The following is a 10,055-nucleotide window of genomic DNA, read 5'->3' as shown; positions in this document are numbered from 1 at the left end:
ACTGTTACAGTTTTTGCAAAGATAATTTTATACATTCTTTCATATTATTATCGTGCCTCTGCATCAGTGGCCAGAGCTGGTACCTGTGAATACTGGTTGCCCTGTACTTCTTTTGCAAAGACAACTTTATCCCTCATTTCATTTCGCTGTCATTTACTCTGCCTCATCGGCTAGGCTGGAACCTGAGAATACCGGTTGAACTGTCAGAATCAGGCAGGCTTTTAAGAAAATGAGTTTTGACATTCCTTTCCTTAAGATGATCCCTTGTTTTTCAATTACTGCTTTCTGACTTGGAGATTTCTTAAGGTAAGCCTGAGTTTGTTCCCAGTCTGTCAAGCAGGTGGCAGCAATGCCACGCCGGAGCAGCTGCCGGCCCCTTTCCCTGACATCAAGTGTTAATGCAATTGACCAATCAGTGCTAAGATGATGGGAGGTAATTGGGTAATTGTATTTTACTGATCACAAGCAAAGAAAAAGGGAAGGGGGGGAGAGAAGAAGGGGAGAGAGGGGGGAAAAAAAGAAGAAGAAAAAAAAAAAAAAAAAAAAAAGAAACAAACCGCAACAGAGGAAGAGGGGAGAGAACGGAAGGGGAGAAGGAGGAGTGTAGCCAGAGCGACCAGCCCTGGGACATTTGCAAATCCTAGGGTGCCACTGAAAGGTGGGGAGTAAGAGCCAGCCAGAGCGACTGAAAAAAGGAGCTACTCCCAGCAACAACAGGAGCTGTCAGGAGCTGGATATACACATACATGCGTCCCTACATGCTCACACGGGGAGAATTCGAGCTGCAGCTCCTAGGAGGAGGGAAGCGTTTCGGCTGTGCAAAGGGCTATGCATGTCAGGGATGAAACTAAAAGCTGAAAGAAGCGGCTGCGCTCCTGGGACTGTGTCATCTTGGAAGGGAGGGAGGCAGGAAGGAAGGAAGAAAAGGGGGAAGATAACTGGCATGTGGAAGAAGATGGGAGACTAAGTCACGGCTGTGCAGAAGGGAAATCCAACTTGTACATCTGAAATACACCGGGCTCAGCTTGGAAATGAGATCAGACCTGCACTGAAACACAGAAAGGGAGGAAAAGGGAGGCAGAGACGAGAGATCTTTTATCCTTTTTCCTGTCTCTCTTTCCCTCTCTCTCCTCAAAGAAATAGAAGTTTATCCGTCTCAGTGCTGCTGGATTCATATAGCTGCTGGACAAAAGATGGAGAGGAAGCTAAAATGAAAAGCAAAGTATGCTGAAATTTACAGCTGAAAGGACAAATCACGTCTTCTTGGGTTTCTTTGTGCCCCATCGGGGGAGTTTTAACGTCTGAAGGATTTTGAAAAGTGGGGGGGAGGGGGGGGAAGGCGAGAGTGGGCGTTAAAAATACCCATCCCAAGTGTTTAAAAAATAACGAGGTGATGGATTTATCCTTGACAGCTGGTGGGAACCTTGAATTTTTCTCTACTCCCTCCCTCCTTCATTTCATTTAATGTGAAATTATGAAAATGCAGAGGAGTTGGAGGGAAGGCAAAAGGATATAACGTGGAGTTTGAAACAAGGAGAGGGTGCTGATGCTGTGGATTGCTGGCTTCTTGCCGAAATCAAAAATCCAATTGCGCACTGGGTTGTGATTGGAAATCTAATCAGATCTTTGGAGAGGGGGGAGAGAGACTAAAAGTTTATTCTTTTGACAGACAGGAATAAAAATTTAAATGCAAGAGGAGATTATTTTCTAAAGGAGTGTGGGGCTATAGAGGAAAAGAAGAATGGGAATCCCCATTCTAATGTGGAGACACATGGATTGGATAATTGATAGTGCAGCAAAGAAGGAGCAAAAAGAAAATTGTCTGGCAAGACCTGGATCCTAAGTGTCACAACAAAATTACATTAAAAGAATGCAGATGGAGGATTGCTTAAAAGGAAATACAGTTACTTCTGCTCTCCAGAGAAAAAACAAATAGCAATGGGGAGCAGTGGAGCCAGAGAGGCAGAAAACCTCAGAAAAAGGAAACTAAGCAAATGATCCACAGTGGAATGAAAAGTTTCAGAAAGGAAAAGGACCATTCATCCTCCTCAAGGATTTTTGTTTTTTTCCTTTTATTTTAAACCACTATTCTTCAGTGGAGGCAACCACCAACATTACTACTACAGAAATTTTAAGCAGAAAAGTTGAAAGCCACTGAGAAAATAAGGACAGAGAAGAAGAAAGCAAATTGCCAGAGGGGGAGAGTTCGGCAGTGTTGGGTTGGATTGGCACCTGTATGGACTGAAATTGCTGGGAAATTGGAATTGGATATCCTTTTTTTTTTTTTTTTTTTTTAATTTCCTTGCTTGTTTTTAATTTTGGTTTGGTTGCTGAAATGAAATAGTTTTCTAACCCCTCCCCTACCCTGGTTTTTCATAATCACTCGGATTTCCAGCTGGATAGTCTTTGAGGATACAGTGAGTACACTTTCCATTTTATTATTTTTGGAAAAGGAAATATGCCCCATTGCCTTTCTTTCATTCTTGTTCCTCTTTTCTCGGTCTTTCCCCCACGTGAATAAAGAACCTGGCTGTATTTTGATAATGGCTGGAGGGGGGCGGTTGAGAAGAGAGAAGGGAAGGAATGAGGAAAGAACTGGATTCTCACAGTAGCCCAAATTCCTAAATCTCCAGCCTTGGTAAGGTGTTGCAGACACCTGCCTGTGTGTCTCTATAGCATCTTTAAATGTTTGCTAGCAAAGAAATCTTTCGAGAAAGCCCTTGCAGTGAGTGGGGGTGCTGCTTCATTGCCCAGTCTCTACAAACGGATGCAAGTTGCATGGAATTAGATGCACAGAGGAGGTTTATTTATTTACTAAGTGTTTAAAATAGTTCAAGGCTCTCATTTGAATGCTGGTATCCAGTCTGACATTGCAGATCAATATGGTGTATTAACAGGAACATTTTATAGTCAAGCAGGGAGGTGAAGGATGGCTTTTGGCGGGAGTGGGGGGGTGTGGGGCAGGGGCTTTTGGTGGATTTTGAGGATGCAGCTCCAAGAGAAATTACATGTTTTACACCCCATTGCTAAGCAAGGACAGTGACAGGCAGAGAGAGGATATTCTTCTATTGAGAGGGAGTTTAGGGAACTGCTGTACTGGCCACCCATGCCCTCTGGATCTCCTAGGAAATTCTTTGTGATTTTGTGGTGAATCCTTCAGGGTCCCCTTGGACTTTCATGGCAGTTGAAAGAGATTTACTTTGATTGGAAAGCAGTGAGAGGATTCTGAGATGTCAGGAGACTTTTTTTTTATAATGCTGGTAATGAAAATAATTTAAAAGTGGCTTGTGAATGGTGGGGTTCAGAAATTAGCAATGGTGTGTAGCAGACCAGTAAATATCTCTCCCTTCCTGGAGAAATGTCGTGTGGGAGTGTGGCATAAGGGGAGGATAACATGACGTTTAAAATAGAGGTCCATGTTTTCCTGGGGGGGAAAGTGCTACTTCCATCCCCTCCTGGCATGACTGCATAGCTCGTGAGTAGGGAGTTTTCTTTCTTTTACTTCCCCTTCTGTCCTCCCTCACCTCTGCCCTCTTCAACCTTGGCCTTCACATGTTAAGGTTCCAGCTGAAGGTATTAGGCCAAAACTGGTGCAGAATGAGAGGGAGAAACAACTAATTAAATGAGCCATTGAATAGGAATGGGTTTTTGTTAGGTTTTTTTGGAGGCAAGGTGCAGAACTAGCTTTGCCACTCATTTTACTTTTTCTAGCAGCAATATTCTGGAAAAGGGGAGAGTGGTTAGGGAGGGAAGAAGTGTTGGTAGATCCAGATATTAGCTCTTTTAATTTCTGGCAGCATTTCTCACTTCACAAGCTGCCTGCAAATAACATAAAAAAGAGCTGTAACTTCCCTGGATAAATACATAAACCATTATTAGCCTCTTTCTTTTTTCCCCCTGTCTTCATTCACTTACATCACTACTGTTACTTCAGATGTCCTGAATCTTTTGGCGTAATGGAAATGAGAAATTCTGCCCCTCAAATGTGTCCCATGTGCTTTTGTTTGGAGGTCATGCCTCTTAAACACTGGCTATTTGAAAAGGATTATACAATTCTGCTCCTAAGGAAATCTCTAGGAGTTTTTGTTTGGCCACACGAACAAATCCGACCCTTTGCGCTGTTGTGTTCAAAAAAGAAGGAAGCAGGCACAGCAAAAATTGTTCCTTCCCCCTCCAATTGCTCTCATCCTTCTCAATATGGCTAAATTGTTTTAGTGTGAAGTGCTTTAGTCTCTTTTTTTTTTATTCTGGGCCTATGTTTCCTGGTGGGACACTAAATGGGTAATAAGTGTGTCAGCATCTGAAAACAAGTGCAAAACTCTTTCTTGTTTATTCCTTCATGTGTCATGATAAGTCTGTACCCTGTTGTGGGCTGCACTTACATCAGCAGTTGCAGTAATAGAAAAGCTAAATTTATGTTAAGCTGCTGCTCAGTAATTACTGAAGGAAAAAGAAGCTGGCTAGGAAAAGGCATCTCCAAGCTTTTCCCTAGATTGCTGTCAAGTGAACAGACAAACAGAAAATTTGACAGAGCAACTCCAGTTTTGGCCAGTAGAAAGCTGTCATAGGCACCCCATTCATTTTGTACAATAACTAGCAGGAGTATTTTCTTGACATGATAAAGAAGCACTGGGAAAATTTAGTCACCAGTTCGGGCTGAAACAGGCAAACCTTATCAACATTAAAAAACTAGGGATGTGTGTCTGCTTCCAAAGAGGCAACAGTTTCACACTTCAGTGAATCATTCACTTAATACAGTAGCCAAAAGACACATGGAACAGCCCGGAGTTTAACTCCTTCAATATCAAAGTGGGAATGAGTATAGCATTTCTCAGCATTTGTGCTGAGGCTTCTCCAGAGCCCAAAGGGCTGATCATAAAATAAATAGCCGAAACATTCATCAAAGCATCCAGCCAAGCAAGAAGCAACATATCTCCTCAACCAGAGGCCAGAGCTGGCTGTCTCTGCTACTTCCCTCACAGCTGTCTGAGCACAGGTGTGTCATTCAGTGGCATATGCTGGTCCTGAGGGCTGTCTCCTCTTCAAACCATGAATGATATTTTTGGTAGTGACCCCAGGAAGCTGGGATTTAGCACTGCACAGGGAACAATTATTTGTATATATAGGTACTAGATGCAGGAGGAAAAATACAGCTGTATTGGAAGGTCCTGCTCTGCTTGGTCTAATTGTTTTCCAGAAGGTCAGAGATCAAACCTCAAACTTCAGGCAAAGTGAAAGTTTTTAATGCAAGAGGGTGGCTGCTCTGTGTCTTTTCTCATGTCAGGATTGATTTGTACTGATCTAGAATTGAAGCAGGTTCAGTTTGCTGGAGCGGCAAATTGTGTCACAATATCTCCCAGCCTGATACCACTGACAAGTGAAAAATGAGCTTTAAAATTAGGTGAGACCCAAGAAAAAATGCTCTAGATGTGAGCCAATACAAGCAATTATGTGGGACTGGAGAAAAACAAAGGGATTCCAGAGGTGTTGCTATGGCTTCCCATATGTAGGCTTTAAAATTATTTGCCTGTGACCTAAAAAGCCGTCTCCTATTTGATGTGAAGATTCTAGCTGTTGCAATATGAGGCAGGAAGATTTTGGATGGGGCTCAAGACAGGATTTTAGCACATTTTGAGAGTGCTTGTTGCTGGTGAAAAATCCCAAGCCAAGCTAGCCAAGTTGCAGCATATTCACTGAAGGAGTGCACTGTGCACTCAGCAGCAGCATGAGAGAGAGAGAGAGCCTCCATCTCAGTCTTGCCAGAGTGTCTTTGTTTTTGGCTTGGAGATATGCTTTTGTTTCTGATGGCTTGTGAGGGAACAAGGGAGCATGGAATTAGTGCCATTTTCAGTCTGGGATGAAAATTACTCTGAAGATATGCTGTTGGAACCTACTAAGTATTTTCTAGAGTAGTGAAGCTGACTGGATTTCAGGTTAGTATTCTCAGGGGCCTTTCATCCCATTACCAGCTGCTCTGTGAAAGTCATAAACAAAAATAAGCCTCCTTCAGCCCCCACAGGATAACCCAGATGAGAAGAATTTAGGACTAGCAGCAGCCATGCTGATCTGGAAGGTGGCCTTGCAGCATGCTTGACTCTAGCAGCTTAGAGAAGGAGCAGCCCTTGGAAAGGATCCTGCCTCTACTTCCTGTCATGGCAGAAGACATTGGGGATTAGCTTGTGACACTTTAGAGTGGTTCATTTAATGATTTTATTTAAAAAAAAAAAAGGTACCTGTTATTTAACTGTACTCTCATGGTCATTTTTTGATCCTAAGGGGTAGAAATGGGGACACAAGAGGGGAGATGATTATGCCAGCGGTGTGTTTACTTGCATATTCACAAGCTGCAATACATGGAAGTGAATCAATGTGTAGTTCCTGGTAGGGGGCCTGGATATTTTGCTATCTGTTAGTGAAAAAGGCAAAAATCAGAAGCTTGTGCATGCACACAATAAAAGAGAATCAGGATTTACATTTGGTATCCAAGGAAGCGAGAGCAGAATCCTGCAGGCTTTCTGTTCATTGTTTAAATGTTGCCATAGCGATATCTCAGGGCACAAGTTACATGTTTTCCTCTTCTAGAGTTGAGCTTTGCTTTTCTCTCTGTCTCTCTGTCTCTCTATCTCCCTCTCTCTCTGTCTGAATATTCTAAACTACCAGGAATATCTCCACAGCAGAACTTTGCACAGCAATAGGTAAAGATGTTTGCAAGCTGTATTATCTGATGGCATATATGCCTGTATACTCTTCGTTGCTACTTGGTAATATGTTGGAAACCCAGTTAGAAGGAAATTGTTGGATGGAAGTGGAGTGTGAGACTTGTTGTCGTTAGAACATGGAGCATATTACAATATTTTCTGTAGTGGTGATATGTTAATTGGATAGCTGCAGGCAAGCAAAGTGTAGCAGTCGCTGACAATTAGAAACAACAATGAACTTTCCAGGAGTGGATCTATTCCTTGGGCATATTAAAATTCATTTCAGGTATATACCATAACTTGTGTAAATTTAAATCCTAACATATATCTTGAAATTCTGTTTTCACAGTGCCAAGACAGGATTTACCTTTGCTGCTTGTGAAAGGGAGAGAGGCAGCATCAGACCACTGACTAAAATCTACCTTAGTTTTACTGCCAAGCTTGTACTTGTTATGTCAGGACTGTGGGGGAGCAATATAACCAGGAACCAGCAGAATTTAAAAGGAAACCAACCACCCTCAAAGCAAAGCAAAATATTCCATCAACAATTATTTCACTTGCAGCTAGATAAATCTTACTCAGAAGTTTCACAGCAAGATAAGTTAAATAAATGATTCTTTCTCTGCAAACGAGCAGCAATTCAGAGCATTCATTTATGCCTTTTGTGTTTGAGGGATCAGTTAGTTAACAGCTATGGAATTATGGGATTCATATCATCCTGTGCATTATAATAATCCTCAGAAATATGGATGTGATTTCTGTTCCTATTTGTATGGACACTATAGTATGGCCTGAGTTCTAGAAGGCCCAGGACTTGCTTTTATTTCACCATACATATAAGAGTCATTGCCCGAAGGATCTGACCTGATGCTGAAAAATAATGGTAGTAAGTTCCAGAGAGTATTAGCGTCCTTCAGATCTGCAGCACATTTTGATTTTGCTTACAAACTTCTCTTCACTTTCATGGCAATAATCTCTTCCCTCCCATGCTGTGTTACATGGGGAAAAGAGCCAAGCACACAAAGAGCAGTGTGGGGGTGCAGCAAGAGTCATAACAGTGCAGCTTCCTCACACTGCTGTCATCACACCTTAGACATGATCTCAAGCTTAAACTATCTTAAGACCTTAAGCAGGCACTAATTCTGTTCATGTGCTTTGAACTTTCTCCAGAATCTTTGCAATGTCAAAAAGGTGGCCACCTGTGGCTGGGATGGAGGTACTCGCCTCACTTCTCCTGCACTGTGCCCACTCATCAAGTTACTGAAGATCACCGGATTCCATTGTCTTAGTTGGAAATTATTATGGTAGGGACTAGAGGAGGAAATTTTCATCATACTGGATCCTCATCAGCTATAAACCAACATTTAACTTTCTTGTTAATCTCCAAAAACAGCTATTAGTGGACTGTTCATGTAAGAGAAGAGGGTGGCAGTCTCTCCATGAACTGGTATAAGTGAGATTTCTGTCTTGCAGGAATTAATTAAAAGAATTAAGGTTTTTTTATTCACTATTGCCCATTTTTTAGTCATCATTTACCATTGTAAACTGTATGAGCTAGTTTGCTCTGTCATAACCCTTCCGTGCAACCAGTTTCATTCCTTTTATATTTATTTTCATCTGTCATTGTGAGAACATAAACCCAGTTTTGCTCCAACTGATCTCAATCAGATATTTAATAATTACTTCAGCAGGATGGATCTTACTCTGTATGGTTTTTTTTTCTTTGTTTACAGAACTAAATAATAGAATAAGCATTTATATTTACAGATATAAAAAGATGATTCAAATACCATGTTGAGTTAATATGCTACAAGCTTCAAAATTTCCAAAGGCTCTATGCTCCTTTGCCCTCCCTGCTGACATTCCAGGTGTTAGAGCATCATTTTCATCAGTGTGAAATGGAATAATTGATGAATTAATCTCACTGCAATAGAAAAACCTGTTCTTATATTAACAAAAGTAGCTGGTTTTAAAGTTAGATATTTCAGGTCTGAATTCTCAGTCCTTAGGATGGTGTAATCTCTGTGTATTGATTATGTATGTCAATAACTGAATGTTGTGATGTATTAGAATCATTTTAACAAAAATGCTATCATTTTCATGTTAAAAGAGGTTAGTAGGAGTTTTACAGGGACAGAAGGAAGTGGGTTAAGGAATCATACTTTTCCCTCCTCCCTCAGTACATGCAAGTTTCAAATGAAATGCACACAAATATATTCAATTCAATGAGCTTCTTTGCCAAAGGGCATATATGCTGTGTTAAGGGTTCTTCACTTAGCTGTTTGGTTTTACAAGGATTTTCTTTGCCCCTACTCAGTTTGTGAGCCCTCATTGGACAAGCAGCTTCTCCTACAAGTGGTTATATACTATTTTTCCGGAGGAAAGCTTTTATATTTGTTACTTCTGTTAGAGAACGGGGGTTCATTTTGTTAAGGTTGTTGATGACACAGCTACCAGAGGGGAAGGATGGTGACCCCATTAGCCTTTCATGCTGCTCATATGCAGTGCACAGTCTACTACTTCAATGAGAGTTTTATTGCATTTAACGCCCGTGTGAATTTTGACTGTATATGGTGCAGGGAATTAAAACCATAATGGATTTCTTCTTTGAACCAGAAAGAGGTCAGAAAACCTCACCTTCAGTGAATGTTCATGTTGATATCCTCCTTTCTGTAATGTGCATTTTCCTGAGTGGTCTGGCCCTGGAGATTGAGTTACATACATTAAGTGAAGGCCTGGAGGTATCTGTTAAAGATTACTGAATCAAACCGTAGTGGAGGATGGCTCAGTCCTTTCCATAGCATGTGGAAAAAATAATTGCATTTTTTAATGGGAAATTTCAGGTTTGAGAATACGTATGAAAATGTCATGCAGCAGTAGTAGAATGTCATTAAGAGCTGCAAAGAAGTATAGATAATAAATTCCTATCACAAAAGGTATTGCATCTAATTTAAAATATCACCCAGATAAGACTTTTTTTTTCGTGTCTGAGGCAAAGAAAGGTGGAGTTGATGATTACCTATGGGCAAATCTAAGATAAAAAGCAATCAATGAAGCTGCTTCAGAAATACCTGTCTTCTAAACCTGAGAAAAATTATGAGAAAAATTGATTGGAAAGGACATATAAACAGAAGGCTATGGATATAAACTGGTTAGTTTCTAGGAATACATTTTTTTGCCATGAAAAAACCCAATTCATCAAGGAGTTAATATTTGACTTTGAGTCTGTCTTTGATACAAGGGAAAAGGACATAAAAAATTAACAATTACACCAAAAATTATATGAAAGCAAACTAGTACATAGTAGGGAAAAGATGAAATCATATAACAACCTCTGTTAAAAAATAAGGTACAAAA

At 40.8% G+C, this 10,055-nt stretch overlaps 1 protein-coding gene across 2 annotated transcripts in view; it reads left to right on the top strand.

The window, feature by feature from the left end:
- Positions 1 to 551: 551 nt before the first annotated feature.
- LRRC4C (leucine rich repeat containing 4C) overlaps positions 552 to 10,055 on the top strand; it is a 90,344-nt gene continuing 80,840 nt past the window's right edge. For both annotated transcript variants that reach the window (XM_059849266.1, XM_059849265.1), the window contains exon 1: positions 552 to 2,417. The gene's annotated coding sequence lies outside the window, so the exon portion shown is untranslated. The remainder of the gene's footprint in view (positions 2,418 to 10,055) is intronic.

Source organism: Haemorhous mexicanus, chromosome 6 (genome assembly GCF_027477595.1).
Source record: "Haemorhous mexicanus isolate bHaeMex1 chromosome 6, bHaeMex1.pri, whole genome shotgun sequence".
Lineage (NCBI taxonomy): Eukaryota > Metazoa > Chordata > Aves > Passeriformes > Fringillidae > Haemorhous > Haemorhous mexicanus.
Note: the sequence above shows the minus strand (reverse complement) of the source record. Positions and strands in the feature narration are given on the sequence as shown.